Below are 6,730 nucleotides of genomic sequence, written 5' to 3'. Positions count from 1 at the left end.
TTTAAAAAAAATCCTTTTTGACCTCCAATTTTTATCTGAAAATCTAAATTCAATCCCTTTTCAAAAGAAATGGATACTGTCTTTAAACCTTTTCCAAAGGGAAAATAAATGTAGGCATAATATCCAACTTGACAAAGCAAAAACATTATCTACAGCAAATAAAGACTCTCACCGAAAAAAAAGATAAAATTTACCGTGAAATTAAATTTTAACCCCAAGGATGCAATAGAAACGTAGGCTACACACAGTAGATCTAATACCCATACATGTAGATCTACATAGTATTTAAATAATCGAAACCATGACATTTTTCCTGCAGACCAAAATGAAGCAAAACAACAGACTTGTCAAAATCCCCCCCCCTCGCCTCTTAATAGCTTACACTTTCCTTTTTCATCTATCTTTTTAAAGAACTGCATTTTTTTCTAAAATAAGAAACTTAATTATCGTACGCCATGGTTTATTATTTCTCGTGAACTCGTACCCTGATACAGGTTTTTGGCGGTATTTAAATATAGAACAGCTGGTAAAACTGGTCATCGTCACTTATTTTGGCTGGTTTTCAAAAAAAGAGCTGGTAATAAAGGTCGATGGTGACACTGAAAATGAGTCAAAGAATGTAGGAACACCCTTGGCAGAGGGTGAGGAAATTCGGATACCTTTCGCTCAACAGCTGCAACAAAACGGTGATTTTTCTTATTGGTGAGTAAGTTTACTGACAATAATATTTCAGAATATAGTTTACTTGTCTGTCCCTAAAACCACTCTCAGTATAATGATTTGCGAATGCAGTGTCGATAGCAGTGTTTGTTTTTGTTGGTATCAATGGTAATCACTGGTGTTGTGGTGTAGAGCAGCGTCAGCCTGTGTAATGCCTGTGTCACTGCGTAGGCCTAGAAATCTAGATCTAGATCTAGTTTGAAATCTAGTTTCTAGGCTAGTGCTTGGTCGTCGAACAGAGCTAGATCTAGAATCTTGATTTAGAGTCTAGATCTTAGGTCCAGCCTATGATGCGTTGAAATATTTTTACACTAAATCACTAAAGAAATGCAATGTTGTTAACGAGGCCTAGATCTAGAAGATCTAGAAATCTAGATATATCTAGATCTAGATCTATTGTTAAATTTACTTTTAGGAGGCATTTCTTAGACACCTTACCGATGTTATTTATTCTATTAGAGATCTAGATCTAGAGTCTATAATTTCCAGATTCTAGATTGTCGAGCCGTCGAGATCACCATGATGATCAATGATCATGTTTGTTGTTAGATCTAAATTAGATCTCTAGATTTAGGCCTACTGATCGTTCTCCGGGGAGGACTTCTGTAACGAGCGACCACTATGAGACAGAGCAGAATTGAGGGCTTGGGTAGGGGTAGGGGTAAGGGAGGGGTAGGGGTAGGGTTAGGTCTCTGCCTCTTCTTTATTGTGTTTGATGGGGTGGTCGCTCGTTACGGAAATCCTTCTGTTCTCCGACTCCTGTACTTGTTTGGTTTGTAGCCCCCCCCCCCCCCCCCATAGAGAAATCTTGAAAGATTAAAGACTGTATCTAGATCTAGATCTCAGTCATAGGTTGGGTTTTGATCCCCCCCTATGTAGAAAATCTATCTATCTATCTATCTATCTATCTATCTATCTATCTATCTATCTATCTATCTATATCTGAACAGAGCAAGACTGGGTCCTATAGCTCAGATCTAGGCCTAGGCCTACTACTGGTTGGTTTTTAGTCCAGTTTGTGGACCAAGAGACCAATAAAATTTGGGGTTTCACAGAGTTTAAAACATTGGACTTTTGTTTTGTAAGAATTTAGGCTTTCATCTTCCAAATCCAAGACTTCACCTCACCAAACTGGCCAATGCTCATTCATAGTCTAAGGCAGACTAAGGTTTACAATTGTAATGTGAAGAAAGTAGATCTATCCGACGCCGTCAGTTAAGAATTTGGCAACAGCTATTTGGACTTGAGTCTGAATAGTGAATAGCCTCCCGTGGCTATTTGGACTCAAACTCCAATATACCCGTTCGCAATCACCAGGTGTAGGCTACTACTGTAACATAACTAATCAAGCGGACAGACAATTCGACCTTGGCCTTCCTGGGTTTTTACGATCTGGCCAAAATTTTCCACACAAATTAAGAAAAGTATAACTGTGACGTCTAAGGTGAACAACTTAACTACTAAGTACTACTAAACTACTAAGTTACTACTAGTTACTCAAAAAAGGAAAACAGGAAAACGCCAATCTGAGCTCAAGGCAGTGAAAAAATTTATAATCAAAGTTTCAGAACAAACAAAGGATTTGTCATAGAGGTAGACTAAACCCAGTTCATTTGACGAGAAAGACAGAATCATTGACCAGTTGGAAGTCCAGTTAAAAGTTAAGAAGAGAAATGTTTTTAAACCTTTCCAGAGGGAACAAAAGTCAGTCATTCAAAGTAACAGTGGTCTAAAGGAAAAGCTTTCCCAACAGCATACTTTACATGATGTTCAAATTAAATTAGGACAAAACAATATCCGTGTTAGACAAGCAACAATCCTTCTACAGTCAGAAGCAGGGGTATCAGCTAAAAATGTTAGTACAGTCATTAAAATTGTCATTTCTTGGGGACAAATAAAAATGCATAAAATTTAAAAACAATATTAAAATGACAGCAGAAGAATCAGTTTAGAAAGTAAGTCAAACTGAAATCGATAATATAATTATGAAAAACGTCAATTTCAGCATGCCTTATTGAAGTTTGAGTCCGAATAGCCACGGGAGGCTATTCAGACTCAAGTCTGAATAGCTTCTTGGTAAGAAATCCATCACTTGTTTTACACTTTAAGTGCTCCGGGTTCTCAGTTGATTAGTTGATTGATACAAAGATACTGATACCAATTGTCTAAGTCCAAGGCGTTTATATGACTTTTATGGGTTTCTAAACTAATGAATTGACCTTTGTTTACTGTGATTCACACAGTGCAAAATTTTATTAAAAAAGGTAAAAAACCATGGACTTGAAACATGCACATTTTAATAAAAAATGCTCACCCTCCCCTCAGGTCCTCTATAGAGTTTTAAAGAGCCAAGATCTAGAAATGGTGGCCTATAGGCTAATAATAATTAAATTGTAACCAGGTAAACATGAATGTCAAAGTGCCTGGTTTGCTCTTGTTTTCTACTCTTTCATTCAGGGGTAAGTGACCAATAAGTTGATAAGATAAAGGTCTACAAAGTTGGGGGGGTTAACATCATGCACATTTTAATGAAAAACGCTCACCCTCCCCTCAGGTCCTATAGAGAGTTTAAGAGCCAAGATCTAAAAATGATGGCCAACAGGCTAATAATGATAAATTGTAACAAGGTAAACATGAATGTCTGAGTGCCTGGTTTGCTCTTGGTTTCACTTTCATTCAGGGGTAAGTGACCAATAAGTTGATAAGATAAAGGTCTACAAAGTTGGGGGGGTTAACATCATGCACATTTTAATGAAAAACGCTCACCCTCCCCTCAGGTCCTATAGAGAGTTTAAGAGCCAAGATCTAAAATTGATGGCCAACAGGCTAATAATGATAAATTGTAACAAGGTAAACATGAATGTCTGAGTGCCTGGTTTGCTCTTGGTTTCACTTTCATTCAGGGGGGTAAGTGACCAAAAAGTTGATAAAGGTCTACAAAGTTGGGGGGGGGGGGGGGTTAACTTTAAAGGGTCCATCATGTGTGTGTTTATGCAGTTAGTTGCAAGGAAAACATTCTGATTTTGATTAGTCTGAGGTAGGAAGTGGGGTAAGTGAAGTGTGAATGAAGGAACACTGCTTGGATGCTCTATAATGTCAAATTTTGATGAAGAAGGGGATTGGTAGCTTTACGTGAGAGAGTCTGAATAGTATTGTCACTTAAGTGTAATGACCAACATATTAAATTATCTTGTTCTTGTAGTGTAGATATTTTTTTTGTTCATGATGCCTTTATGAAACAAATGGTTGTTGTGTGTCTTCATCGATGTGTTTGCTTGTTGGTGTGTTGCAAGTTTTAGTGAGACTATCTATCAGTTTTCAAACATGCATGTACTGGAGAGAGAAAGAGTGAGAGATGAACAGGAAGGATTGCTAAATTATTACCGTTGGAACCATGAGTATAATGCACACTCGGAGTATAAATGCCCAATATTTTAGAGAAATTTAATATTATAATAATACATTATTATTTTACTACCCATCTAAACAAATTTATTATACATACATAATGTAACTTTTTTTAGCCATCATTAGACTGTGGTTTGAGTGAATGTCATGATTTAGTATGAGATACTTTTTCTTTGATGTCAGAACATTTAGTTGACTTTCCTATAAATATTAATTTTTGTGGTAAACTCTTTTTGTGGCCTTCAGTGTGTACTTTTAAAATTTCATATGTTCTCGATCCAGGGCTGTATGTATTTTCTAGTTTGATAATGCTACTTTTGTATTGGAAGGACTTCCGTAATGAGCGACCACCCCAACAGGCGCAATATAAAGAAGAGACCAACCCCTGGCCCGACCCATAACCCCTACCTTTAACCCTAACCCTACCTCTGCCCCTAACCCAAACCTTAACCATAACCATAACTCTCTATTCTACTTTGTTTCATGTCGTGGTCGCTCGTTACGGAAGTCCTCCCTTTGTATTGGTGTGTTGGAAAATCTTGTTTTTAAGATAAAATTAAGCTGTCGATATAATTTGTACTACTTTAGATTTTTGTTAATATTGATAACTCACAAGTTATATATACAAATTGTGTGCAACACTAGTGTGCAATGTCTTGCATTGTGCAATATAAACAGTTTCTTCTGTTTTTTGTTAACGTTTTTTTGTGTTGATAATTGATAATTGTTTTAAATGTATTTGTTGCCTTTTAATGTTGCCTCAGTTGCAGTCATTTTATATGTTATTTAATCACCCCAATAGTTTAGTGTCTGGGTTTAAAAGTTAAAGCATAGAGATAGTTAACCACTTCAGCGACTTCTAGGGTATTTTAGGCTAATAATCCCCCACTTCCTGGGATAGCGTCAAAGGCACCTGGCAAGCAAACATTATGTTTGCCTTGTATTCGGAACGTCCTGTTATTCTAGCAACACAAGCCTGTCCCTTTTATAATGTTCTCTTTTCACCATCTACTGATGTTTTAAAAGTAGGCCATCTGCTGACAAGCTCAGCTCCTTCTTCTCACAGAAAGGACGCTTCTGTCATACACCATCTTATAAAAGTCAATGGTTTTTCTCCTCTCTGTACACTGCACACAAGTCTTGCCTCTTCACAAAGTCAAGGAACTTTTAGATTCAATTCATAGTGAACTTTCAGATTTCTAATATGGTCTAGAGAAGTGAATTTAGGATATACACTGAATTTACTGAATCTGAGAAGGTCCCTGAGTTCAGAAGCTATTTTAGAAAGTAATTTTTCTCTCCTCAATGGTCATTGTTACAAACTACTCTGGAAATCTGGCTAGTTTATATTCTTCCTGATCCCTCCCCCATTTTTGCTCTTTTGTTAGATATCAAATCTATGTTACAATAATACAAACAGTTCTTATTTTGAACTTTATATAAGAAGACAGTCGGCTATGATATTCTTTCTTCCCTTTTGAGAAGACATTTTCTGTTCGAAAAAAGAAAAAAATCCTAACTTAATAGTGACATTTTCAAGGGCACGCTATTTGGGAAAAGAAAAGACTGGCGTTACTAAGAGAGCAGCGTTACTTAGAGAGCAGAGCTGACTTTTGGGGTCAAAGCAATTTCTCTGTTCAAAACTGAATTTTAAAAAAAAGAGAAAGAAATAAAAATAACGAGTAAATGGCCATTCTGTTCAAACCCACTCTGTATGCAGACCAACGACTGAAGACTTAATTAAAATGAAACAGCGCAATCGAACTGAACACCAAAGGGGGCGGGCCGTGTTTTCATTTGAGAGGAAGGTATAATACTACGGAAAAGGGGAAGTGAAATGGGTTTTTAAGCTTGTGGGCCCGTTACTGGGGCACACTCTGCGCAGTGTCGAGAAATGCCGAGGATGTTTGTCTACCGCGAGGCCCTTGGAAGTTAAGGAGAGGGACTCCCAACTTCAAGAGGGGGAGAAAAAAAGTATGTGGGGGTGGAAGGGGGGAGGGGGTCAAGAAGTGGATGGCGCAGAGGGGGATGAGGTTGAAGGGGGTCGTTGAAACGGTGAGTTAGAGAGAAATTATCTGGAAAAAATACGCTCGTGCTTGTATTAATTTGGGGGTGGATACAGAATCCCTATGTTCTTATTCGTTTTACCTGTGGTCAGCTGCGTTGGCTACGTTTACCCAAGCTTTCTACGCCCAACGCCCTCCCCCGCCCTCTCCTTTTTATTTAGAGGGGAGAGGGAGGATAGTGTTGAACCCACGCCCCGTTTGGTTCCGTGACAATTGTTTGCCCTCTGTGCAAGGAACGTTTGAATTGACTGAAATGGTTGACTTCCCCTGTCCCTTTTTGCCTTCACACGTGACCCGGATTAGGATGTTTGGGCGTAGCTTGTGCTGTGCGTTGTGGTCAGCGAATAGAGGATTTTAAAAGTGTCGGTATAATAGTTTTTGTTATAATTGTTTTTATATTTCTTTTTACTAAGTCTCTTCCCACCCTCCCAAAACCCGATCCGCAAAGTTGTTCGTTTTGTTTCAGCGTGGATTGCTCTCTCTCTCTCTCTCCCTCTCTCTCTCTCTCTCTCTCTCTCTCTCTCTCTCTCTCTCTT

General features: G+C 38.2%; 1 protein-coding gene across 2 annotated transcripts in view; it reads left to right on the top strand.

The window, feature by feature from the left end:
* The first annotated feature begins 593 nt into the window (after positions 1-593).
* Positions 594-6,730, top strand: part of LOC101849032 — a 56,450-nt gene continuing 50,313 nt past the window's right edge. Inside the window, exon 1 of one of the 2 annotated variants that reach the window (XM_005091736.3) lies at positions 594-702. The gene's annotated coding sequence lies outside the window, so the exon portion shown is untranslated. Of the gene's footprint in view, positions 703-3,713; positions 3,770-6,730 lie in introns of those variants that run through there. The other variant, XM_035973867.1, reaches the window with a different exon arrangement.

Source organism: Aplysia californica, unplaced genomic scaffold (genome assembly GCF_000002075.1).
Source record: "Aplysia californica isolate F4 #8 unplaced genomic scaffold, AplCal3.0 scaffold00035, whole genome shotgun sequence".
Lineage (NCBI taxonomy): Eukaryota > Metazoa > Mollusca > Gastropoda > Aplysiida > Aplysiidae > Aplysia > Aplysia californica.
Note: the sequence above shows the minus strand (reverse complement) of the source record. Positions and strands in the feature narration are given on the sequence as shown.